Raw genomic sequence first — 26,303 nt, 5'->3', positions numbered from 1 at the left:
TAAGAGTATAAGACTTGAGATTAGAAAGAATTCTTCCCCTCACTCCGTGTATCCATTCTGGTGTCCCCATCTCAGTTCACTGTGTTGCTCAGAGTAAGAAATAAGGGGCTACCCTTGCTTGACAACTCCTCCCACCACCATACATTCAGCTCTGCCTGCAAAATATATCTACAGTCCATCCAGGTTCTTCATCTCCAATGCTACCTCCTTGGTTGAAGTCAACATCATCTCTCACCTGAACTACTTCCACAGCCTCCTACCTAGTCTCTCCAGATCATTTCTTGTCACCTTCCAACTCAGTCTCTACAGCGGCCAGGATGAAGTGGACATAGTTGGTTGCTTATCCACCTTCCATTCCATTTCCCACTTTCTTTCTCCAAACAGTGCCCGATTTTGTTCAGGTGATCTATTCTTCAGCAAATTTTTGTTAAATGAATGAAAGAACAAGTCCAATTATTGGGCCCTCTATTTCCTAAGTTTGTAAACATTGATAATTTTTTTAACTTCTCTAAGCCTCCATATTCTCATCTATAAAATAGATATAATAGTAATACCTACTATAAAGACTTTGGGGAAGATTAAATGTGGTAATGTACATAAAAGTCCTTAGCACAGAACCCAGTATGTAATAAGCACCTAATAAATGATTGTTATTGGTAGCAGTGCACAATTTGTTGATTTATAATATTTTTAACTATTGGATTCCCTCCACAATCTTGCAGAATAAGATCTATTATCCATATTATACAAATCAGAGTTATTCCAAATGGTTAAGTTCTTTGTCTAAAGCTGTCAACAATTTGACCAGAGATTGGATGTGATCTTAGGTCTTCCTATTTCAAAATCTATTCTTTCCTCTTAGGACACATACATGTAATGTGATGAACAGTTTCGTGTATATTGTGCACATCAATTTAAAATTATTATATAAAAAGTATAGGAAGAATTTTCCTATCTTTTTTATTCATAACTTTTCTATACCTACTTGAGGAACTGAGTTATAGGTACTCTTGACTCAATAAAAACGCTGGTTAGCTTCAAATTCTTGAGCCAGTACAATCTCACTTACTAACATTGTGATGTCATTTCATTGTGGGAAGACATTCGGGAACCTTTCTGAAACCTTGAAAATGTTGAAGTATGTGGGCCGAGCAATGGGATTCAGAATGTCCTGCTTGAGCAGTGGAGGAGCTGAGGGTGTGGGGCGTGGAGACTAATATCACCCTGTTTGGTCCTGAAGGATGGCTGGTTAGCCAAAGACGGGTAAGATTCCTCAGAGAAGGAACAACCTAAGACAGGCACAGCCGCAGAGGGGTCAACAGGGGTGGTGAATAGAACCTTCCTTATATCACCGTGTTTGGCCCTAGAGGATGACTGGTTAGCCAGAGACGGGTAAGATTCCTCAAGGGAGGAACAACCTAAGACAGGCACAGTCGCAGAGGGGCCAACACGGGTGGGGCACAGACCCCCAATATCTGAGAGAGGTCTCCTACCCCCAGGGCTGTTTTGCTCTCCACCCCCAGCTCAAATCCACACCTGCTCAACTCGGACCCAGGAAGCAAACAAAGATAATTGCCTCAGTCATGTGAGGCCTTTGATTGTTTATGAGTGTAACCTGAGAATGTTAGCCCACGAACTCAATAAAAGCAACCTGGGATGAGTCAGCAGGGCTCTTGATCCGAGAGGTCTTGAGCCCCCCGGTCCCACTTTTCTCTTCAGTCTGTGTCTGTGTCTTCTTCAAGCTTGCGGCACCCGTCACTCACCTCGAGTCGCTGAGCTGGTCTCGGCATTTCATCATAACAGATGCTACGGTTTTAGTAGGTTTACACATACATTTCCTCTCTGACTAAAAAAAAATCATGGAAAACTACCAATTAAAACAGTTTTGAGAATGTAGGCATCATGGGTGCCAGCCATCCTGCAGCAGCTGGTCCTTTGAGAGTGGGTAATTTTGTCATCTCATGATAATACAAAAACATAATGTTTACCATCACCCTATGCTCAGCATACTAATCATATCTTAAACCACTGCTTTCCATAGAAGGGAGTGGCTGACATTAAAAAAAATCTGGATGCTATATCTATTCAAACTCTACTGAATTTTTTCCTTTTGTATACACTGGAATCCTTAATTGTTGGATGCTGGGGTGAGAAAATCACAGCCTAAATCAGATGTTTTTTCCTGAACATGTGGACAAAGTAGGCAGCTTTAGTGCGCTAAAAATAAAACCAAAAAAACACTGGACTAGCAGTCAGGAGGTTTGGATTTGAGTCACAGCTGTGTATCAGCTGTGTGACCATGGTCGAGTCACTTCATATTTTGAAAATTCAGTTTCCCTTGAAAAGAGAGTAAGCATGCCTAGAGTTAATGAGAGGAGTAACCAGACAGATAAATATATGGATGCATGTATAAACTGTAACATACTATATATGAGAGAGTTGCAGCCACTGATAGGTGAATCAAAGATGTTGTCCTCTAGAATTTGTTGAAAGGTAAATAGGATGGAAATTGAAAATTTTAAAGGGTCTACTATGTGCCATATCATATCATTCTAGTGATTTCACATATTTTTTTGTGTTTAAATCAAACCATTTATAAAACCTAGATTCTCATTTTAACTGACAAGGTCACAGTGTTGGTGAGGGCAGCAGTATGATTCCAATCTAGTTTTGTTCTTTTCTGGAGCTTATGATGATCTAAAGTTACTCAGAGTTGATTGTTTTAAATGCAAAGAAAAAAAAAAAAAGGGAATGTGAGGGGAGGAGTTTATATTCAAATTCTTAAAACAGAAAAGAAAGAATATCAAGCCAAACTAGGGAACTCAACTTTCCTTCTTCCCAATCACTTGAAATAGCATTTGGCTAGAGGGTCATGGCTATTTAGAATTAATTTGCTTTTTCTACTAGCAGATAATCTCTGTAAGTAAAGGCTGCACTTGAATTCATTTTGAAACATATAAATATACCACTAGTTTCAAACTCAAATAACTCTATGTTTTGGTAAAAAGTGAAGGCTTTATCATATTTCTGAGCCATTGTATTAGAAAGCTATTTATATACAAGTTTCCTCCCTACTATACCCATGTAATTAAGTTGATGGTTTTACTCTTTCAGTGCTTGCTGTTTTGGATATAAATCTTCAATATTTTTTTTGTGGACCAGTATTGCCTGTGAAATTAAAAGGCTAATTTTAATCTTTTCCTAGTCTCATTTCCTTTGGACATTCTGGTACATTTCCTTGCAGAAAATATCTTTGAAACATAAAGAACATTTCATCAGTAACGTGTCAACAGAATCACATCTAAAATTTGCACTAAACAGGGAATTCCCTGGTGGTCCAGTGGTTAGGACTTGACACTTTCACTGTCAAAGGCCTAGGTTCAACCCCCAGGTCAGGGAACTAAGATCCTGCAAGCTGTGTGGTGTGACCGAAAGAAAAAAAAATTGCACTAAACAAATATTCTGGAATATGATATAGTATCACTGAAAAGTCAAATAATACTTAAAAATTATTTGTTCTTCTTTGAAGATATTTAAAATAACATAATATCTGCTCTCATTTATAGGTAATAAAGTATGTTCTATTGTAGAGTAAGATTTATGATTTCATACACTTTTAAAGGATGTTAATTCATTAAAAATAATCACTAAATCCTTGTGTTAAATTAAAAAAAATCTGTTTATTATGTATTAAAAATACTGAAATGAAAGATAAAATTTCAGCTCTGATTCTTTGTGGATGTGGAGATTATGAATGTTTTAAAAAGCACATTTAGCTATATGTAATGAGGTGGATAGAACTACAGTCTGTCATACAGAGTGAAGTAAGTCAGAAAGAGAAAGACAAATATTGTATGCTAACTCACATATACGGAATCTAAAAATGGTACTGATGAACTCAGTGACAAGAACAAGGACGCAGATACAGAGAATGGACTGGAGAACTCGAGGTTTGGGAGGGGGCGGGGGGTGAAGGGGAAGCTGAGACAAAGCGAGAGAGTAGCACAGACATATATATACTACCAACTGTAAAATAGATAGTCAGTGGGAAGTTGTTGTATAACAAAGGGAGTCCAACTTGAGGATGGAAGATGCCTTAGAGGACTGGGGCGGGGAGGGTGGGGGGGACTCGAGGTGGGAGGAGTCAAGGAAGGGAGGGAATACGGGGATATGTGTATAAAAACAGTTGATTGAACTTGGTGTACCCCCCAAAAATAATAATAAATTAAAAAAAAAAAAAAGCACATTTCTATTTTTTGTTTCTTCCAAATGTTCTATAATGGACACATCATTGCAAAGAACCTATCATGGGCCTGGGAGCCTTGGTCACACCTAATACAAATGGGATCTTATCCCAGCTCTAGAACTCAGGAGCTGTGTGACTCTGGGCAAGTCACTTGACATCTCAAGTCACTTGACATCTCTTCAGTTTTTGCATGTGAAAATAGGGCTAATGAGATTGCTGTATGGATTAAATAATATATATGAAATATTTAGCACAGTGCCTGAAAAATAGAAGCTATTATAGTCATGAAAGAGAACCATTTGCATGAGAAAGGCTGTGAAAAGACTATAGTGGAGGAAAAAAAAGTACTAAAGGGACGGAAAGGAAGAGAGAGCTACCAGCAAGACACTGAAAGAATTTTTGAAATTTTACATGAAGAAGAGAGGAAGAGATGCAATAAATGGGATTTGGGGGAAGAAAAATGTAAAGGTTTTTAGTAAGTCTTGTTTTATGGAGTGTAACTTTATTTCCCTTTCGTCTTCCCTCTCCCCTATCATCAAAAAAATAGTTGGTTGTTCTAATATAAACCTTAGTTTTATGGCAGCCTTGGAGACAGCTTCTAAAGATTAGCACACTTGGCAGAATTCCCACCAGCTTGTACCTACTCTGTGCTTGCCCCACTCCACACCTGTAACCACATCCAGACACACTCAGACCCACTCAAGGCTTGACTCAAAAGGATGCTTTAGGTCACAGGTCTGAAAATTAATTTTGAAACTTACTGTTTATTAAGATGAGGGTGGTGATTGGCCCATTCTTTATTGTATCCACTCAGTCCTACTCTCCTTGGGCAAAAAGATGAATTAATTAAGACCAAAGGACCACATCATGGAGAAAGCTGATCAATGTTTAATATGCTGGATGAAATGCAACAATACATTATCAAATGGAAAATACTAGCTGGGAATTATACTGTCCATGCTTAAAGAGATCAATCATTTATAAAAATTGGAATCTGTCTAAAAAGAGTAACTGCATAGATTTTATGTGAACTATAAGGACACCAAAAAGGCTCTCAAGGTTAAGGTAGCAAAAATGCCTCACTTTTCTTTTATTCCTAGAATCAATAAAGGTTCGTTAAGAATAAATGATAGATACTCAAAACTTTATTTATGAAAAGACAAGATGCTTTACGTTACCAGAGAAAGGAAAAAAAACAACACACACACACACACACACACAGGTTGACCCAAATGGCTTCAAATCATTATGACCTTTTGTAAATCTTCTTAATTGTGTCTCTCTGCTGTCCTCCTGTGCCCTCTCATGAAGCACATGTGGGTTCACTAGGTATGTTTACAGTCCCACCTGCTAGGGTTCCTCCTTGCTGAAACTTTTCACCTTAAAAATCCATTTATTTCATTGACCTCATTAGGTGCTATTAGTCCACTAAAACTGAGAATAAAATAATAAAAATCAGCATAACATAACAGTATTCCAGAAAAGAAAAAGGACTAATGTTTTGGAAGCATCAGATATGTGTTGATGTAGTCATGTCTACGGGGCCTTTTTCTCTACAAAACTCTCACAGGGTTGCAGGAGGAGTGACAGGCTCATACAGCTTATCGTGGCTCACTTGTCAAGTCTGACAGTCCCTGTTTCGGGGAATCTGGAGTTGAAACTATGGGATTCAGAGGTTCTATCTAAACAGAAGAAACAGAAGCTTGAAAGCTTAATATTGGGCCATTTTCTTCCACATTGACTGAAAAGTGGCAAAAGCTTATTTGCAAGATGATGGGAATAAAGCAAATTTATAGAAAGAAGTAACAGCTTCAGAGAGAGGGAGGGATCCTCCTGGACTCCCCACAGTGCTGCAGTCCATGGTTGTCCTTCTCACGGCTTAGTTGTTCAAGCCAGCCTTGAATTTCAGAAGACAGTCCAAGTGTCCTTCTAATTCATTCCCCTTTTTGATTAACTAAGCTCAGGTGGATCTTTGTTACCCACCAACAAAAATTTCTAACTAATACAGGCAGAGTTTGCAACTAGCACTTTGCATGCACTATCTTCCTTACCTCATTCCTATTTTCCTTTCAATACTTAATTCAAATTTATCTTGTCTTCTGGGAAGTCATCCCTGGCTCAACCGGCTGGTCTAGTGTCCCTCCACTAGGTAGCCAGTGCAAAATACTAATGAAGTTACCAGACCTAGCAAATCAAAGTATAGGACACCCAGTTAAATTTGGATTTCAGATAAAAACAATAACTATTATTCAGATAAACACTTTTTACTGTATGTTCTATATCATGTTTGAGACATATTTATACTCAAAAATTACTTGTGTTTGCCTGCTATTCAAATTTAATTGGGTGTACATACTGTGTTTATAAAAATACAGTAATTATAAAAGCACTGAACTGTGCTTATTATACTGAACTGTGGTCTCTGGTTTATTCAAATTGTATAATCCTAGGTACATAGTGGGAAATATTTGCATTATGAATAATGTATATATTCTTTAATCTGTTTAATCTAAACAGAAACATTGAAAGGTAGATATTGCTTTCTTCATTTTACAACACAAATTGAAGGTAAAAGAGGTCTATAATGATAGTAAGTATTGTCTAGGTAATCTCAAAGCTTATGCACTGTACCGTCCATATCTCTCTAGTTTGTTAAAAATAATTTTGGTACTTATTTAAAGACCAATTGCAACTGCTGACCATCAGTAGAATTAAGGATCATACTAGAAAGCAGTAAAGCCAAGCCAAATAGCAAAACCTAGATTTTGTCCGTAAACAAAATCTAGTTCTCAACTTTAGAATTAGGTTTCTAGACTTTAAAACTAGATTTAGAAATGGTTCTCAGACTTTAGAGTGCATTAGAGTTACTTGAAAGGTTTAAGTCATAGATTGCCAGGCTCCACCCCCAGAAAGTTTCTGATTCAGCAGGTCTGGAGCAGTAGAAAAGACTCACATCTCTAACAAGTTTCTAGGTGATGCTGGTGTTGTTAGTCTGGGACATATTCTGAAAAACACTGCTCAAGGTTTTGAAGGGTCACTCTACTTGGCTAGTGCGTGGGTCATTCTAAAATGAACAGGACTAATAAAGAGCTTAAAAAAAAAGTAAAATAAAACGAACAGGACTACTCAATCTTATGTAGACCCAGTGACTGTGATAGAAGTTCTGAGCTCTGACTCTGAACCCAATCCCCTCAATGTTGCAGCTCTATTTTTTGGAATGAAGTCTCTAAGGGAATATGGACCAGGAGACCACAGCTGCCACACTGTGGGAGATTGCATATGTGAGCCATTTTCCAGCACTCATTTTACATGAGACTGTCTTCCCTACTCTTTTCCTACAGCAAAGGCCAACTGATAGCCAGTCCATTCTACATTTTAAAAGTAGGGCTCCTGCTCTCGTCTCTAACTCTGGGTGAGAGTAACTTGAGTTTATGATCCATAGAAGCCATCTCCTACAGTGAATAATACACTGTGTTTCTCTCTCCATTTGCCACTTCATTTCCCATATATAAAACCTTTGCAGGATTCTCCACAGCTGTCATCTGGGAAAGATCACAGCTTTCCACAATGGGGGAAGAAATTGTTTTTTTAGCATCAGTGATTGGTCTTTTGGCACTTTCCCAGAAAAGGAGAAAGTCCAGTAACAAATCTCTAGCCAGGTAACTTGGTGAGTGTGACATGGAAAAGAGGCACTAACTAGGGATTTCAAAGGAAAAGGATCATAGTACTGGAGATTACTTAGTCCACTCAGTCCAATACTCTATCCACAGACAGGTGTGCACATCAACTTTCAAGAGATGAGGTCCTGGTACCTCCCATCTGGATTAATGCAATAGCTTTCTAGCTGGTTTTCCTGATGCCAGGTTACCTAGTCTCTCTTTACATCATCCCACATGCAAGCCCAGCTCAGCTTCAATTTCCTAAAGCAACCCTATCGTTATTTCCTTTCCCCTCAAAACTCATCAAGTTGCTTAACCTATATAAAATCAAAGCTGTGGTTAATTGATCTTTGTATTCCTAGTGTCTGCTACACAGTTGCCACTTAAGAATGAATGAGCATCATTGAAGGGCCTTTAAATCTAGGCTTTTCTTATACCTCTAAAACTCCTGCTCCGATCAATCTACATCCACTCTGTCCTGAAAATATAACAAGTTCATTTCTGTCTCTGCATTTTATTTCATGGTACTTTCTGCCTCTCAAATGCCCAACTGAAACCAGCCTAATTCAAGGGCAAGCTCACACTCTCCGGCCTCATGAAATGTTTCCTAATAACTCTATTCCTCGTTGCCCACAATGCTTGAAATACAAATGCATGGTAGATTCTCATAAAAAAGCTACAGATTGATCTGGTACCCCCGCAGAACCTAAAATTAAGTACTGTACATTAAGAAATACATTTTCAAATGTTGGACTTGATTTCCTATTTTCCTCTACTCAGATCCACTCCAATCCCAGAAATTGACGTGCATCAGCACATGTGAAATGGATAATTCTACATTTTCTCATTCTGATTTGATTTGACTTTGTGATATTGACAAACATTTCAGTGAAAAGTTGAGACGCACAAGGAGCATGGTATGGTGGGAAGAACAGTGAGTTATAAACCAGATGTGAATTCTAATCCTCGCACTGTCCATTTAAGTTAGACATTTTCCCCCCTTGTCTCTGTTTAAGTTGAGTTCGATGATTTTACAATTCTTTTCTAACCCTGGCATACTATAAATCTAAATTCAAGGTCAGCTCAGCCTTCCACCTATCTCTGCTTGGAAGTTTGGAATATACTTCAAATGCAGCAGAATGCAAAATTATCCTTATTCTCCTGCCATGGACAATTATGTACTTTACTTTGCATTCTCTATCAAAGTAAATCATTCCATCACCAAAAAAAATGGGGAGTTCCCCTTCTCTCTCAGCCACACATCCAATCTGTCACATAATTTTTTTAGATTTGAACTTTTCCTTTATACCCACTTATCCTAAGGTGGCTCTTATTGTCAATCACCCAGATTCTGGAAAAAAATTTGTAGCCAGTCTCCCTGTTTCTAGTTTGGCCTTTTACAACCCATCTTCCAATTAATTGCTAGAATGGTGTTATGGAAAATACACCTGATAGCTTTATTCCCCTATATAATAGTCTTTGATTGCTTTCCATTGCCTACAGAGGATTTTCAAACATTTAAAAAAATCTAAGCAAAGAAACCCTTTCTTCAAATGGAATCTTACTCAGAAAATACATAATGTACATTTATAATTGTTTGTATATAACAAAGGCAGCGTTTCTGTGATTTCTGCGGTGGGGAGGGAAGGGAATCACAGCAGAGCCTGTTGGAAGGCCCTTGTTTGTGACTCCACAGAGGGCTCTGAGGAATCCAGAGTCAGGGCATCATCTATGACTGAGCAGGGCTAGTGAGTACTGAAAGAAATCCAGGGCATGCCCTTTCTCCAGGTCAAGTGCCCTGGCATTGACTTGTGTCTGCTGAAGTGAGTATCTTTTTCTAATTCACATAAAGGCTGCCTATGGTCTAGTGGTAGCACTATTCACAGGTTCGGTGGAACACAGATTGAGTCCACTTGCCTTTTTTGATAAAGCTCAAAGACCTTCACATAACACAAGTCTTTCCATAACTGGTTGTTATTCACCTCCCCAGCCGTGTCTCTTGCTATATCATTATAGTTTCTTTAAACCCCATGCAAGTTCATGACTCAGGACTCTCCCCTGCCTGGAATAGCCACCTCCAGATGCCACATTTGTCTGAGTGCCTTACCCATTTTTTTTAAAGAACTTTTATTGAGATACAATTGACATATGATACACTGCATATGTTAAAGTGTACAATTTGATATAAATTTCTTTCTTATTACCTTACCCATTTTTTAAGACTAACGTCCATTCTGAGGTAGCTTTACAGTTTAATGGGGAGAGATAGTAAAACAAACTAGTAAAATTCAGTATAATAAGTCCTATGGCAAGTGAAATATAGGGTGTTACAGGAGCATGTCATGGGAGAATCTTGTTGGAGCTAGGGAGGCTGAGGAAAACTTGGAGCAACTGAGGTAGCTGAGATCTGAAGGTCAAATAGAAGTTAACTAGGTGAATAAAGAGAGGGAGAAGTGTTCCAGGGACAGCTTAGCAGCTGGTGAGGTGAGGAGTGGAGATCAAGTCTTGAAGGCCCTTGTAACGCATGTTAAGGAACTGGACTTGAACCTAAAGACAATGGAAAGCTATTGTAGTACCCAATGCTAGAATAATTCTTTAGAAAGAGCTCTCAAGGAACAGTGTAGACATGGACAGATTTGCGGTGCAGGGGAGTTCCAATAAAAGAAAGCAAAGATTATTGTTAGAGGCTATTATACAATCCTGATAAAAGATAGTGTGGCCTGGATTAGACCAGTGGCAGTGGCAAACAGGACAGAGAGAAAGGGCCAGATGAAAGGGCTAATTAGAATCTACTGGATATTGGGACTTCCCTGATGGTGCAGGGAACCTGCCTGCCAATGTAGGGGACACAGGTTTGAGCCCTGGTCAGGGAAGATCCCACATGCCCAGAGCAACTAAGCCCATATGTCACAACTACTGAGCCTATGTTCTAGAGCCCATGAACCACAACTGCTGAAGCCAGTACTAGAGCCCATGCTCTGCAACAAGAGAAGCCACCGCGATGAGAAGCCCGCGCACCACAATGAAGAGTAGCCCCCATTCGCTGCAACGAGAGAAAGCTTGTGTGTAGCAACAAAGACTGAGCACAGCCAAAAATAAATAAATAGGTAAATTAATTAAAAAGGAAAAAGAATCTACTAGATATACTGATGGATTGGTTGCAGTCAGTGAGGAAAAGGAGGAAATATTTTGTTTAAATGTTTATCTCTACCTACAAACCATGAATCACCTGAGGGGAGAAATCCTATCTTATTTTTGTATTTTTAGTGCCTACTATGGTGCCAGGCACAGAGCTGGCACTTAATATCTGTTTGATAAATAAATGAATGAATTTTAGAAGTGGGGAAGTTGATAATGACACCTCTGCTGTCAGTATCCATCCTTTTCCCTCATCCTTTCCAGTGACCTTGTCCCATGAGAATTCTGTGTCTTCTCATGTGCTCTCATTTCTCCTGCTATGAATATAATCAATTCAAATTTAATCAACCTGAGAAACAGGCTGTCATTTACGGGCATAACTGTATTAAAAAAAAGAAAAAAAACACCAGTGAGAAGGCAAGGTCTAAACAAAATTGATCAACAATGATAAGATCTCAAATATTAGTTGAAAGATATAATCACACATATATTCAACCAATATTTATTGAGCATCTACTACATAGTGCCAGGTATTGTGTAGGCACTGAGGACACAGTGGTGAATGAGAAAGATACTGATGGCCTCAGATGCAAGAGGTGGAGAGGAAGAGACTTAAAAGAAGATCCTAAATTACATAACAAGGACAGCAGCCTTTATCACTTACATACAAGACTAGTTCTAGCTTAAGCACACCTTTCAATCTTGAGTTTAGGTTTTAATTTCAAGTTTTTATTATTCATATGATTATTTTAATTCTTGGAGCTCAATTTTCACAGAGAGAATTGAACCATAAGCAAGAATTCAGGTATACCATGTGGCAAGCTGCTTGTAATTTGGCCCCTTATTTTGAATTGCTCTTTACTTACCACGTATTGATATAAGAGGTGTGCCTCAAAGTCCCCCCATGGGAAGTATGCACTATCTCATGAGCCAATTGATATTCTGTGAGTTTTTACTTATGCAGAGGAAATACAGATTATTTGATGGTAAGTGATTTCAACAGTTTATGAGATGTATAAAATGTTTCAGAGAAAATTTTCAACACCTTTAAAGATTCTTAAAATTGTAAATATTAAATCTCATAGTGAGTAAATTCATTGGGTGTTACAGGAAAATAATTTTCAGCATTTGTACAGTTCAATAACAAATAAGATACCTGTATAACTTGATTCATTTGTTTTCTTATTTATTATATCTCTCCCCACTCTCATGGAGCTCTATGAATGAAGAAATCTTCTAATTTTCTCATTTTATCACCAGTGGTTAGCATAGTTCTTCATGAAATAAGGTACCACCATCCACCCAGTTTTCCATACTCCTTTATTTTCCTCCCCCTCCATATTCATTCCATTAGCCACAGCAATTACTTCTAACTCCGTAATAAATCCCAACCCATCAATTTCTTTCCACTTCTGCTACCACCACACAGTCCAAGCCACCACCACTTCTACCTGGACATATTGGCTCACTGGTTCTGCTCCTGTTCTCAATCCTGGCTTAAGCCCCCCAAGCTCTTCCTATATTATGCAAAATAAAACCCAAGCCCCACCCCCCACCTCACAAAGCCCTGGCTTCCACTTCTTCCTGTGCTCTCATCTTCTACCCATCTCCGCGTTGTCCCCTTCATGCCAGGTACACTGGCCCTACTTTTAATTCTAGCATGTGCCTAGCTCAGTCCTGCCTTAGGGCACTTGTACTTACTGTTCCCTCAGCTTTGAAAGTCTTTTCCCTTGTCTTTGCTTGGCTAGCTAGCTTCTTTTAGTCATTGAGTTCTTACCTTAAATGCCACTTCATTAGAGAAGCCTTCCGTACCAGCCACTCATCTATATTTCTCTGCTTCATTTTCTCCATAGCACTTATTACTTATGATATTTCGTATATTCGTTTACCTTCTGCCCAATAGACAAAAATGTAAGTTCCTTAGAGCAGGAAGCTTGCCTGTCTTGTTGACCATTTTATGCTTAGTGCCTTGGACAGTGCCAAGCCCACAGCAGAAGCTCAATAAATAGTTGACTATCAAATTAATGGATGAAGGAAGGGAGGAATGAATTGTAGTTCCACCTAGTTTGAATTGGGTTTGTCAACAATAAAGTATATACAATTTTGCTGCCCAAATTTGAATTCTGATAGCTCTAGCTTGAAGACCTTCTTAAATCCAAACCCATAATTATTGGAATTACTTAGCATTGGCAAAAACTGTGAGCAATTCTCTATATAGCAGAAAATGCTAAATTGCCTGGAGATACTAATTTTCGAGGGTAGATGATTAATGACGCTGCTTCCTGACCTTTTTCTGAGCTACCATAATCAGCTGTTATTGTTTATGTGATTTCATAATATCCACAACCCTTATCTTTTCCTACATTAAATCACATTTCATAAAATAAATTCAAATAAATTTTGTGTTGAAAACTCATGACAAGTCTAGAAATTACTGGTGATATTTTGTGATTTCGTAAAACTAGAACTGGAGTGCCCTGATTTAATGTGGTGGTATGCTCAGTCCCTTAATTGTTCTCAGCTATGGAAGTAAATTTCAGAGGCCTGGGGATGGTAGCCAGGAGGATTAGGGGAGCCATGAAGGGCACCTTTGCTCACAAACATCTTCTTGCTTTCCGTAAATGGGTTTTATCTGAGTTAATAAATTTCTCTTTCAAAATAGAGAGAAACCCACTGGTGTCAACCATCCATGTGTTATGCTGAACTGTCCGTATGGAATATGGGACTTCATTTTACAGCATGGGTAGACCGTGGGACTCTTTGAGGGGCAATTTCATGGAAGAACTTACTAGAAGAAGCCATAGGCACCAGGGCAGAGAGGAAAGAAGCTTCCAGAAGATAAAGGAGATCAGAAAGATACCCAAAAGTAAAACGACACATTTCCTAGGTCTCCTGTGAGCACAAAGGTAGTAACCTCTGGGAACAGTAAGTGTCTATATAACACCCCAAAAATATTTTGTTTCATTCTTAAAGCCTAACAATATGCTGGGCAGATACTCTACATTTTTAAATGGAAAAGCTGAAGATTAGACAGGTTACTTACTCAAATTCACACAGCAGATTAAGAGACAGAAATAAGAATTATACATTAGTCTTAATAGCTCCTGGTCCTGTCTTCTTGCCATTTATCACTCCTGTTTATGCTGTTGTCACTTAGTCCTTCTGTTACAATTGTCTGCAAAACCTCAGTGCTGATTGAACCCAACTCTCCATCTTCCTCATTGCTTCTACCAGAGCAGCTGAACACCGAAGGGCTGGAGAAAACCCACAAATGGTGGGAGTCACTGAATTCATGATCTCCAGACCACCCAGTCAGTTTGCTATGTTTCCTTCTGCAATGAGTCTCCAAACCCCTCCTTTCCTACATCACTTCCAGCACATACCTACCTGACTACATGCAAACCCATGCTGTTCTCTCTTCCTAGTACAGTGGAGAAAGTGTCTCTTCTGACACCAAGGTCCATCCATTCACATTTTCTTAAAGACCTCACTTAATCATTTAATCTCTTTACATCCTGCATCTTCAAACCCAGTCTCTCTACTTAACCCATTCTCTGAACATTCAAACATTCTGGTATCTCCTATCATTTGAAAAGCCTTCCATTGACCTGGTATCTCCCCTTGGCTACTGTCCTATTGCTTTCCTTTTCACAGACCAAGTTTATTAATAAAGAGCTGTTTACATATACCTTCATTTCTTCCCCCTAATCTCTCTTTATCCCATTGTAATTGGAGTCCCTTCACAATGACCCTACCAAAAAAACACAGAAAATGGTCCTACTAAATTCACCACTAATCTAGTTTTGGACAAATCTAATGCCATCTGTTTAGTCCTCATCTTAGTTGATCTCATAACAATGTTAAGGCCAATTGCTCACTTCCTCCTTGAAGCACTCTTCTCCTAGCTTCTGTCACTCTTTTGCTTTTCTTCCTACCACTCCGGTCACTCCTTTTTAAATTCTCATTTTAGTTGTCCTGAAAATTATTGATCTTCATACTTACAAAACAGAAGCAAAGAAAAAACAAAACAAAACTATCCTTTGTTTCGTATGCTTTAAGTTGACATCTAATTTTTTTCCTCATAGGTTTAAATGGTAACAAAGGATATAATTTCTTATCTGTTGTGAATTGTAAACTTTCATTTTTTAACTGTCACATCATTATTTCAAATATATATAGTGGAATATAAGTATATACCGATTTGAAATCCATGACCCCCAATTTAAGATATAAATTAAGATATTTTTGAGCAGATGGATATCTTACATTTTTTCTTTTCTCCTTGAATATATGTTTTCATTTTATTTCCACAGAGTTTTATCCTAATAGATTTTATGTTAGAACATCTTATATGGATCACTGTAAGATACTTACTTGAAACAGAAATGTATGCACCAATATAAATCCTATGAATTTAAAAAAATTTCCTATAATAAAAGACTCCAATGTTAAAAAAAGTTATTCTGGGCTGAGTTATCATGATGATTATTAATATTACACATTGATCAAAATAACCTAAATACACTATGAATTTCAATGTATAAATCTAAAACAAAATGTAATTGTATTGCGAGTTTGTTTCTTAATGGGGTGAGTAGACCTTTTTAAAATTAGCTCATTTCCACTGATGACAATGGATTAAGGGTAGAGTAAGACAAGAGTCAGAATCTCTACTTTCCATTTCTACAAATGTAAGTGCTAAGATAACTTTGTTCACATAAACATGGAGATGGAAATGGAAGAGAACTTTGAATTCCTTCCAAGTTAAATGCCCCCAATCCTGTGATCTGTCATAAAAATTATTTTAATTATCTATTAGATGACAATTGCTTTTCAATTTTGTTAAGAGAAAAGAATGGGAAACCACATGACTTTAAAAAAGGATTAACTACTCATTTACTAGAGACACTGACCTTCTCATCCCAGGCAACAATATTTCAGATTGTTATTTACACCTAGTCGTAAAATTGTACTGTTAAATAAGTAGTAAAATAGTTCTAAATAGTAAATAATAGTAAGTGGTAAGCAGAACCACAGTAGGATTTAGGATAAGTAGGTCACATAGCTTTCATTTGCAAAGCGGGAGAAGAGCATTATAAACGGAAAAATCAGAAAAAAAAAACCCAGTATAAAGCTGCAGGCTACTTCGTGGGCAGATCAAATTAAAGATCTAGAAATTGAGTCACATAAATCTATCCATGTACTCCTAGGGGTATGCATTATTTAGTTTAAAAATCTCTGGTCTAATTTACACCAAAAGGTTTAGAATAATTCAAGATGGTCCTAGGTCCATTTCTTTTTTTATTGTGTACATTTTCAAAGCAATCTTTTAATTCCTTTGGCTTTAAACATTCACAATTATGTCCCTAGACGGAGCTCTCAGAGTTCCGAATCTGTGCGTTCAACTGCCTCTTTGATATCTCCACTTGAATTCCTTATCCGTGTCTTAAAACTTAACATTGTCCAAAATGGAACTTATCTTCCAACTTATCTCTCCACCAGTTTTTGCTAATTTTGATCCATAGCTCAGAGTCATCCTTTGATAATTCTGCTAGATGGTGAACTGTATGAAATCAAGGAGGGTGTATACCCAGCACCTGGTATGGGGCCCAGGGCTGAGAAGGCACAGATGCTTTCTTTGAAGGTATACTACTTCTCCAATTAGTCATTAAGCCTTCTCAAGTTTACCCCTGAAGTATGTTTCAAAACGTATCCACTTCTCTCAGTCTTTTTGCCAGCATTTTAGTAGTCCAAGCTTCTGCCATTTATCACCTGAATTACTGCAAGAGCTTCTGAAGCTGCTCTCCCGGCATGTATTCCTGTCAGCCAAGCCAGACTCCCAGAGCCATCAGAGTGATCTTTACAGATAACAATTTAGTTCAGCCATTTTCTCTTTAAAAACCCAAAGTTTCGTGTTGCTTTTAGAAGGATAAAGAACAAGTTACCCACTATGACATCCAAGGCTCTGCCTGATTTCTCATGTCCACCTCTGCATTCTCATTGTGTCCCTGTCATCCGTCTCTCACTAACTCTAGTCCCAGGGACCTCTTCCTTATTTCTTCGCAGGACTTTGGACATGTTTTCTCTGCCTGAAGATTCCTCCAGCCCTTCACACTTGGCTAACGCTTACCCTTTACGTCTCAGCTTAAATATCTCCTCCCTACAATACTTCCCTTGGATACCCCAGATGAGATCGGGTCATGCCATCACAGCTTTTCACAGCTCACGAACTCTCCTTTCATTTCAACTCTAGACTTATGTTTATCACTACACTGGACTGAACGCTCCACCAGAGCGCAGATCCTGTTGTTTTGTTTCCTGCTCTACTCCCAGCTCCAAGTGTCTGATCTGTAGCAGAACACTCAGTAAATATTGACAGGACTAATGGGCAACAAAAGTCTGGGAGTAAAATGGAACACTTTGTGTCAGTTTAATAAATCCTTGCTTTACCTCTTGTCTGTCATTTCACTTAATTTCCCTACTTCAGTGACTTGCTACAGGAGTAGATATGACAGTGACCTCAGTCCATGAGACATTTATTTACCCCACTACATTGAAAATACTGAAACTCTTCCTCTAACTCCCCACACTCATAGGAAAGTGGCCCTGCTCATTCCCTTTTCTAACTCAGATTTGCATGTCTGATGCCCCAGTCTGAATGTCAGAGAAGGGGAAACGCAGGGGAGAGGAGTTTATGGCACATAGAGCAGTTTTGGTGCTCTCACACCCAGCACAATTGACTAGGCAATAGAATGCTTTTAAATGAAGCTCTAAAATAAAAGTATGTTTACAATAATATATATCCAGAATAATGAATATTAAAGAGTTTATTCATTTTTTAATACAGACATGAACAAAGAAAGCAGCTGTAAATTCATTCTTTAATTCACTGAATGCTGAAAGGAAGCATTGCTTTCTTTCCCCTTAATGGTCTGCCTTTCTCTTTAGTAATTTACTAGAAAATTAGATTGTAATATTTAAAGGAGTTAATGGAGGGTAGGAGTAGAAGGGAAATAAGACCAACATTTTAATTAGTAGCAGGGTATGGTAGATTTAAATTGTGGTCCTGATGTCTGTGTTCTAAATACCAGACTAACCTGCATAACTAAAAATAATTTGGGCTGAATTCAGATAACACCTGGGTCTTTACAGACAAATTCTAGGTCACTTGCCTGAGGCTGACTTGTAAATTGTCTTAGCTCAGAGCGTGGAGTAACACTCATACTAAATGTTAACACCTCTCTGGAGGCTTGGTAAAAACTGTGGTTCTTAATTCAGTCCACCGCAATGTAAAAGAAAACTTCTGATCTATGATTTAAAACAAAAACAAAAACAAAAAAAGTATGTAATAAGGAGCACTGGAGCCCATTTTCAAACATTTTAAAGCAAGAAATGTGTAACAACTGCTCTGGGGACAAGTTAACCTGGTTTTCTCTAATAGCTGTCAAATTTTTAAATCTCTTCAACACAGATATTCACTGCAATGTAATAAACAAAGTAGGGTAAAAGTTAAATAATGTTATACCCATATAACAAGAAATTATGCAGCTATTTAAACTGTTTACAAAGTACTTTTCTAATGTAAGAAAATGTTGTGATATTAAATGAAAAAGGTAGGATGAAAAGTTCAGCTATATAAAACCATGCACCAAATACGAAGGAACATAATAAATAGATCTATTTGGTGATGGGACTGTGAGCAATTCTAATTTACTCTATAAATATGTATATTTCCTATATTATCTACAATGAACATGCATTACTTTCTCATCAGAGAATTACATTATCTTCAAAACCAATATTATTTAGTCTTTATTATATTCCTTTCATATAAAGTTGCCTAGACGTCCAATTCATGCCAATCAGTCATTTCCTGAAGCGCCAAAAGAATTTGGGTGTCACTTAGGTGTGTCTGTGTTTTTAATTTTTTAACATTATGACATGGGATATTGGCAGGGATCTGTGTTTATAAATTCTTAAATATATGTTCAGTTATTCATTTGCAGTTAATTGCAGCCATGTGCTATGGTGGGCAGAACGTGGATTTTGGAATCAAACAGACTTGATTAGAACTTGGGCTCAGCTGCTTGTAGCTTAGCCTCTTGGAGCCTCCATAAGCTTGTGGAAGTAAGCTTAATAGATGGCACCTTGTATTTTCCAAGTGTCTATTGTGAGTAAGGGACAGTGCTAGTAAGGGACAGGGATGTCACAGGAAACAGAATAAAGAATAAATAACATGAGGTTTCAGACACACAGAATGGTGGGATATTAACAGGGCTTAGAGATTCCCATGTTCTCTCTTCAGATGTAGTGATCAAGAAAATAACTGTCATCTAAAGCAAATAAGTTATCAGGAAAAAAATGTTATCACTAAGACAAAGGAAGACTTACTCTCTATAAACTGGGATGAAGGCAACAAAACTTAACATGAGAAATCCTAAAAGCCAAGAACTCTACCAATAACATACAGATCTGTTCATTTTGTTTTTACTAGGCGCTCAAACTCAAGGAATATAATTTCCCTTACTGTTCCTGCCGGTTAACCTTTAAGGGGTTAATGTTCACTAATGATCACTTCATAGGAATCTACAAAGCCAAGGGGAGGCAACCATATGGGGTCTAGTTCCCCTCTCTCACAATAGACATATTCTGGAATTCCGTAACTGCAGCCCACTTTAGCGGCTGTGTGGACCTCTTTCTCAAGTTCAAGTTCCAAAGGGTTGATGGTGCAGGCTTTATGCACAACCTGAGGCTCAAAAGTGGTCAAAGAACAGCTCTTCGCAGAGGATGTGGATGAAGCTTGGATGTGCACATTGCAGTGTCACAGGCATGCCCCCCGGGGAGTGGGAAGGGAAAGAGGGGAGGGACTGGAAGCTGGAGACGGGGCCCAGCTCTCCCTGTGCTGTTTTTCTTAGAACAATTCTAAGTTCTAACCAGGTTTTCCAGTCCCAGCTTCCTCTAGGAAACTAAAGTGCAATGTGCAGAGGTGGGTGGGAAGAGGATGTGGGAGGGTGGAGGGATACCTTGTGAGCAAAGGTTGCCTGGCTTGGACTGGGCAGTGTGAAGAGAAACCTCACACGGGAGATGGGAGATGATATGTAAGTCTCCACTGTGCTGTTGCCACAGCCCCTGGGTAGAAACTGAATGAACAGAAAGAAGCTCTAATATATTTCTGATTTTGGCATCTGTTAAGCCAATTTTCAATGACATGACACTTGCACAAAGCTTACCACTTTATTGGGCCTTTCTAAATAATGACATAATTTATAACTGTTCAGAAAAAATATTCTTGAAAATAACTGGGATTACCATTGAACTAGAAATCAGGAGATAATTTAAATGTCCTTCCCTCCTTCCCACAAAACATTTCGTTTTTGGTAAAGATCCCAAGTAGCTATTTGTTAAAATCAATATAAAATACAGTTTTAGAATATTAGAACAACAATATTCCTTCTGGGGGACTATTAGAAATAAATAATAATAAACATCTTCTCAGCATTAAAGTTGTGATCAGCTCTTTGCTATAGAAATGGGATGAAGATTACATCTTCTCAGAGTTACAGATTTAATCAAAACAAAGGACTGATTTCCTGGCCATGATAATAGTATTCTGAGCATTTCAGACTTTCAATGAAGGTTAAATGAATGATCAAAAATTGATTTTAAAACTGAAAATTCCCAAAGATCCTCTATTATACTCATTTTATGGAGAAAGATGCTAAGGTTAAGAAGGCTGTGGAACCTTCTCAAGGTCTCAGAGCTAGTTAATGGCAGAGATGCACAGGTCTCTCTCTACTTTCACTAGAGCAGTGCATCTTGTTAAATTTCAGTGTGAACTGGAAGTTTGGGTCTAGACCTACAAATAACATCAGAAATTGCTCCCTATACATAAAGCAGGGACTAGAGTTAAATCAAAATATTTAGAGCCTCATGGAATCAATCTTAAGGGATGTGAACCGCTACATCTCTGTTTCAATAATCCTATTTTTCCTTTTCTTCCTTAAATATATTTGGATAACTGGACCTTGAAAAACTGTCTGAATTAATCCTCCTAAGTTTTAATGCACTTCACTGATTTGTTTTTGGCTTTTGAAAATATAAACTTTACTTATCAGATCATTTTTGTAAAGTATTGAGACTTTAGCAGCTAGGACACAAGGTCAAATATCTGCTAGTTTATCTGGGAAATGGAAGCGCTGTATGGTATTTGCCTACTTTAAAGATTACTTAGACCATACAGGCATGTGCTGCTTCTGCCTCAAAACAATAATGAAAGAAAAGTTCATATGGTTTTGAAAACACTGAGAGTCTCTGTCTTTGAATGAAAAATTTAGCATTATCAGAGTCATTTGGTACAAGAATCACCCAAACTAATGCAAGTTCAATGTGGAGAGGTATTCTATGGATTTAGCAATCTCTTATGCTGTTTCACTTACTGGAAATCTTTTATTTCCTTAAACAGTCTGAAAGTATGTCTTGGGAGTATGTTTCTGACTGTGATGCTTGAAAGTTCTCCCTTTCCTCTGCTTAGTGCTTTGTATTGGCACAGAAAAATTTTAAATTTAGTTTTGCCTTCTCCATTTCCAAGTTATGCGATATCTTCATTTCCTGATGATCACCAATGTTTCTTTTCTTCTTCTTCCTTTTCCTCTATCTCCCCCTTTTCTTCCCCTTTGCCTCTCCTTTCCTCATGTTATTACTTAAAAATTACTAGCGGGACTTCCCTGGTGGTCCAGCAGTAAGGAATCCACCTTGCAATGCAGGAGACGTGGGTTCGATCCCTGGTTGGGGAACTAATCCCACATGCTGTGGGGCAACTAAGCCCGTGTGCCACAACTACTGAGCTCGCACCTCAATTAGAGAGCCTGAGTGCCGCCAACTACAGAGCCCATGTGCCCTGGACCCTGCGGGCCACAACTAGAGAGCTAGAGAGAAGCCTGCATGCCACAATGAAAGATGCCACATGCCTCAACGAAGATCCTGAGTGCTACAACTAAGACCTGATGCAGCAGCAAAAAATAAATAAATAAATAAAAAATAAAATAAAATTACTAGTGAGTTAACGGGTATAAATTAATGAAAAAGCAAAAGGATGAGTTGCCAAATGACAGCCAAAGGACAATGTTGTAGTTTATACCCAGAGGTTGTGTTATGGAAACAGCGGTCCTTGACCTTTCAACTTCAGTCACTATAGTCAAACCTAAGAATGAACAATAGCCTTCTTGTTTGAAATCAACATATATGCCTTTTATAAGGACAAAGCCAACCTTACTTGTAAACAGACACAGAAGGAACAAATGAAGTAATGGACTTAAAGAAAACTTTTTTTTGGTTTTGTTTTGTTTTTGTTTTTGATTTTTTCATCTTGTCTAGGAGTAGAAATGATTGTGCTGAGGGCTAAGAGATTAAATTGTGTCACTTGTCAGGATACTGGCAAGTAGCCATCTCTTCTGTCTGCTACTACATGCTGCTTTTGTGCTGCGGATGGGTTTAATAAATGCACTGTTGTGTAAAATGTCATTGCTGCATCGCCAAGCGGAGGCTGTCATGTGATAGCTCTTCCCCAGGATGACAGATCAATATTGGTCCTCAGCAACCCTGAGACTTGAATCCACACAGAGGGCATTTTTATGGTTCAGATACAAAAGCTGAAATAAAAATCATTCTTCAAAGCATGGAAATATATCTATTTTGCTCTGGAAGAAAACCTAATGTTCTTTCAAAAGTGTTCTTACTTTACAGATAGGTAATGTTATCAAATTTTAATGACTACTTCTAGAAGAAAAAATATAAATGACTTGTTACATTTTTTAAAAAAATTCAATCTTTCTTTTAATCAAATAAATGCAAAGCAAAGCAAGGAAATATACCATTGTTTGCCTTGGTAAACAGCCCAAAGTCATATATGTTCAAGCATATGAAATGCTGGTGACATATTGTAAAGGAGGCCCTCCCTAACATTGTTGGTGGAAGTGAAATTTGGTACAGTCTTTCTGGAAGGAAATTTAGCAATATATATCAAAATTCTTTAGAATGTTCATACCATTTGGTATAGAAATTCTACTGCTAGAAATATATCCTAAGGAATTTATGAGAGAGTCAGCAATGTCTTCCAGATTGCCAGTTATTTAAAACTCTGAGAAACTGAGAACAACCTAAACTCCCAATAATGTAAATAGTAAATACATAATTAAATATCAACTAAAATATGTATAAGGTTTTTTAAAAAATGATATAAGGAAAGGTTTATGAAATAAAGTTATGCAAAGTTAAATAAATGCTAAATATTATATACAGTGTGATCTAAACTCAATAAAAATAAATAAAATAGCAAAAAAATACCAGAAATAAGTGTACAAAAATGTTAATATTTATTGACTCTATTTTGAGTAAAAATGAATGTGTTGTGTCATGTTTTGTTTTCAGCTACTCTTCTGCATTTTGTACATATTCCACAAAGAATAATGATCATATCCATAAAAATACATACACAAGAAAAAGAGGTTGCACAGAAAAAATATCACTATCCAAAGAAATTCATTTAAACTCTCATATGCTCTCTTGCCTTGCCTTTTAACTTGGCCTTCACCTCACATTTTCCTTATAGCTTCTGGCTCTCTCCCTCCCTCCAGCCCAGACTCATATCTCTAGCCATCAGATGTACAGTGTATTTCAGCTAATCTCTGTATCTGCTGTCCCTCCCCGTGGGGGACTGGTTTCTTCCCTGTTTCTGACATTGATCCACCCTTTGTTTCTGATTGCTTTTTACATCTTGCCTCCAGGTGCGTGAAGGGCCTGAGCCCAGCCATGAGGCCTGATCAGTGTTTCTGAAGATCAGAGGGTGGGAGTGCTGGCAGGGACAAGCCAGTCTGCAGCTCAGCCTAAGTGAATATCAGGGTCCAGAATGCCATAGAGTCCATATTACTGGACAAGTTACCACAACATTTGCAGTTTAAAGCAACGCATATTCACCATCTCAGAGTTTCAGTGGGTCAGGAGTCTAGGAATTGCTTACTCTGGGTCTCACAGGCTGCAATCAAGGAGTCAGCTGAACTGCATTCCTTCAGAGGCTTGGAGTCCTCTTCTAAGCTCAAGTGGCAATTAGCTGAACTCAGCTGTTTGACTGACATCTCCCAACTTGCCAGCTATTAGCTTGGAACTGCTCCTAGAGGTTGCCCTCAGCTCCTTGCCACACAGATCCCTCCTAGGTCCTCTTATAACATGGAAGTTTGCCTCATCCAGGCCAGCAAAACAATCTCTGTACTTTTAAAAATCTTTTTTCCTTTTTTAAAATTGAAGTATAGTTGATTTACAATATTGTTAATCTCTGTACTTTTACGGTGCTCCCTGGATTAGGTCAGGCTGACAAGAGATAATCTCCCTTTCTAGTAACACAAAGTCAACTGATTAGGGACCTTAATTACATCTGTGAAATCTCTTTTGCTATATAAAGTAATACTATCATGGGAGTGATATCCCACCATACTGACAGGTCCTACCCACACTCAGGGAAAGGAATTATACAAGGATGTGGTCACTGAGGGTCATCTTAGAACTCTGTTGTCTGTAAGAGTCCCTTCCTGGCTGTCACAGACTTGTGGCTCAAGTTAGTTTTTGGTTAAGTGACTGGCTCTGCAATTTGGGTTGTGTTGGGGGCCTCTGAATTTTACACAACTCCTTCACACTCACTATTTTATTTAATCCTTACTACAGCTTCCTGACATATATACGCCTACTTCCAATTTACCAGTGATGGAACAGGAGCACAGAGAGCTTAAAAAGAGTTCCAAGGTCACATAGCTAGAAAGTAGAACTTGAAACCCAGGTCCTTTACTCCAAACAATATGTTCTTTCTTCTACATCTCTCTTCTGGGGCAACCACTGAGACATGAGTTCAGTTTAGAGTCTGATCTAATTAAGAAGAAAGTCACCTCTCACCTTATCTGTGTCTTAAACCTACACACTTGCTTCATCCTGGGTGTGACTGAGCACATACAGGAAGGCTTTTCATAGTGAACTCATAATTCCTGAAATAATGTAGATATTAATGTTTTGTTGCTCCTTATAAAGTTACTGCAATTTAGCAGCTTAAAACAAGTCCTATTTATTAGCTCGCTGTTTGTATATGTCAAAAGCCTGGCACAGTGTGGCTGGAATCTCTGCTCAGGTTCTTACAAGGCTGAAATCCAGGTGTTAATCAACTACATTCTCATCTGGAGCTCAGGGTCTTCTTCCAAGCTTACATGGTTGTGGTAAGACTCAGTTCCTTGCAGTTGTGAGATGGAGGTCCCTGCATCCTTCTTAGCTATCAGCTGGAGGCCTCTGTCTGCTCCTGGAGGCCATCCTTGTACTTTCTCACACAGCCTCCTCTATCTTCAAGCAGGAACAGTGTAGAGTACTTCACAGATTTTGAATTTCTTTGACTTCCTCTTTGGCCACCAGGCAGAGAAGCTCTCCACTTTTAAGGCTCATGTGATGAGATCAGGCCCACCTGAATACTCTCCCTATCTAAGGTCAACTATGCCACTGCAATGTAACAAAATCACAGGAGTGACAGCTCATCAAAGTCACAGGTGCTATGGATTAGGGTGTGGAATCCTAAGGAGTGGCATTTTTAAAATGCTGCTTAGCACCGTGTGCCTTTTAAATGTTTGTTTTGTTTTTTGTTTCTGTTTTTTACACTGCAGTATAATTTAGAACATAAATACACGGACATTAGACCCAGACTGCCTAGGTTCAAACTGTGGCTCCAACATTTAACAGCAGTACAATCTTAAGTTACTTAACCTCTTATCTCAGTTTCTTGTTTTCTTACCTGAAAAGTGCAAGTAATAAAAGTATAGGTCTCATCAAGTTGTTATACACTTTAAATGAATTAATGTGCCAGAAAAGAACTTGGCACATTGAAGTACTATGTTGTCCTTGGTATTATTACTATTGATCTGATTATTATACATCCACTTGTGTAGATTCCAGATTACTACTCTCTTTGGAGCACACCTATCACCTCACTTTTTTGGGCCTCAGCTTCTCTTTCAATTTTAGTATTACTTAATTGTCAACAATGTAATTTACAATGAGAAGGATACATTAGAAAATTTTTTTACAAGTCTCTAACTCACAGGATAGACCAAAGAATTTGCCAAGTTGAAAAACAAAACAAAACTATGTTTAGTTTGTGGGCTTAGTTTTTAAGTAAGGGAAACATAGCAGATTCAGGTGACTGGATTACAACTTTGGAATAGAAACATAGAACATTT

The 26,303-nt window shown here is 38.1% G+C and overlaps 1 protein-coding gene across 4 annotated transcripts in view; it reads right to left on the bottom strand.

The window, feature by feature from the left end:
* DLG2 (discs large MAGUK scaffold protein 2) overlaps positions 1–26,303 on the bottom strand; it is a 1,973,535-nt gene that overhangs the window by 556,924 nt on the left and 1,390,308 nt on the right. The gene's annotated exons all lie outside the window — the stretch shown is intronic.

Source organism: Hippopotamus amphibius, chromosome 9, assembly GCF_030028045.1.
Source record: "Hippopotamus amphibius kiboko isolate mHipAmp2 chromosome 9, mHipAmp2.hap2, whole genome shotgun sequence".
NCBI classification, from domain to species: domain Eukaryota; kingdom Metazoa; phylum Chordata; class Mammalia; order Artiodactyla; family Hippopotamidae; genus Hippopotamus; species Hippopotamus amphibius.
Note: the sequence above shows the minus strand (reverse complement) of the source record. Positions and strands in the feature narration are given on the sequence as shown.